Below are 2,152 nucleotides of genomic sequence, written 5' to 3' on the forward strand. Positions count from 1 at the left end.
ATGATGTCAGCATCATGGAACCCCCGGAGCCCTCCTTTTTTGGTGTTCACCTGTTGTCCGTGCAGGTAGGACTTAGGTTTCCCCTTCACCCTTTCCTGATCGAGTTTCTGAATTTTTATGAAATAGCCCCAGGTCAGCTTGCCCCAAATGGTCACCAGGTTATCGCAGGATTTCTTTTTGTGTGTAGCCAAAAATGAATGAAACCCTCCTTAGGTCTCTTTCAATCGTTGTTTAGAGTCATGAGGGCACCTAGAGAGGGTAAGGGTTTCGTGTGTATCTCCTCTATGCCCCGTAAGCAGCTTTTCGACGATCGTCCCTCCTTCAACAAGGACTGGAAGTCTAGGTTCTTCTTTGTCTCCCTAGGTATCCCTTCTCCTTTTGCTGTCGCATGGGGTACCCGAGTTAGATGCCATCCAACTTTAGACGAGAGTCCAGATATGCTTAGGAAGGTCAAGAAACTTCTGAAGGGTGGTCCTTTTAAGGTTGTCGGGAGTACTTCTGAGTGGTGGCTTCAGAATTTGGGGTTTAAGAGGATCCGGCCAGCTGCCCTTGACGTACCTGGTACCCCTCTCGGTGTTTAGCTGTTTCTTGCATGCTGTTTTCTTGTAACTGTTTGCCATAACTTGAAATTGTTTGCAGGTGCTATGTCGTCGAAAGGTGCTATATCATCAACAGCTGCTCGGTACTTGTCGCAAAGTGGGTAGTATCCTTCCAAGAGAAACAAAATTGACAAAAAAGGAAAGAAGAGTCAAGCCTCCACATCTGGTGGAGGAGCTTGTAACCTGACGCTTCCGCGAACAAGATCTTCAACTCAGCCAGGATCTTCAATTTCGGATGTGGGTCCCTTACCCGAGGGATTGTCTGCCCAGCCCCCCGAGCAAGGAGAAGCTTCGCCAGTTCCACGCATTCGAACCAACTTGGCCTGGCTCGGTATGGATGTGCTCCCCGGGAAATCCTTCTTAGAAGGTACTATTGACGCCCCCGAGCTTGTTCGTAGCCTCGTCACCCCAAGAGATGCAGAAATTCTTGAAGAGCAGGGTTTGGCTGCGCTACGGGAGCGATATTGCAAAATGGCGATGGAGTCTGTGTTGATAGGGGACAGTCTTCATTCGCAGTACGAAGCTATGCTCCGCGATTCTCTTTTGCAGAGGAAGAAACTCGCAGAAGACCAACTGCTTTTGGATACCGAGTTGAAGAAACTGAGGGAAGAGAACATAACACTGAAAACTGATCACTCAAAGTTAGAGCAGAAGCTGAAGGATGAGCGAAAGGGGCACCAGGAGACTCGTGCTACTGCCACCAAGCTGGAAAAGGCACGAGAGACGTACAAGCAGTCATCTGAGTTCAAGGATGACGTCCGGGAGTTCATGAGCACTCCAGAAGCTGTAGAGGAGTTTTCTGCGTCCGCGGCGGGTCGGGCTGCACTCGAGGCACAGACTCAGCTAGCATTCGACCTTGGAATGTTCACCATGCAGCAGCAGATTTATCCGGTGCTTAAGGGAGAGAATCCTAATTTTGATCCGGAGGCTGTGGGCTTGCCTAAGTTTATGGAGAATCCCGACCCTGAGTCTGAGGAGTACGACATATCCCCTGTTGATGCTGATGATGCGGGAGTGTCTGATCGTCCTGACAACACCAACACCGCTGCCCAGGACGCTGCTGAGGATCCCACCACTGCTACGAAGGATGCTTAGCATATCTGATTTATTTTTCGTTGCTATCCACATTCGCACTGTTTTTTGAATACTAGTTTCGCAGTTATTCGTGTGTTGAACACTTGTATTGTTTTTTCGAATTATCTTCTTGTATTTTTTTATTTTTTATTTTTTATCTTTTTTTTTTTTTGCCCTCGGCACTGGGCCGAGGTTTCACCTCGGCCTTGTGCCGAGGTGGGACCTCGGCGTTGTGCCGAGGCTTTACCTCGGCGCTGGGCCGAGGTGGAAACCTCACCTCGGCTTTGTGCCGAGGTGGTGTGCCGAGGTGGAAACCTCACCTAGGCTTTGTGCCGAGGTGGGACCTCGAAATTTTTTTTTTTTTCAACTTATATGATGCCCCTCTTTATATAAAAAACATGGAATTTTATTCATCTGGGTTGGACGGACCAACACTGTGGACGGACCAAGACAACCTGGACAGACCAGGACTTGACTTC

The sequence above is a fragment of the Ipomoea triloba genome, chromosome 1 (genome assembly GCF_003576645.1).
Source record: "Ipomoea triloba cultivar NCNSP0323 chromosome 1, ASM357664v1".
Taxonomy (NCBI): domain Eukaryota; kingdom Viridiplantae; phylum Streptophyta; class Magnoliopsida; order Solanales; family Convolvulaceae; genus Ipomoea; species Ipomoea triloba.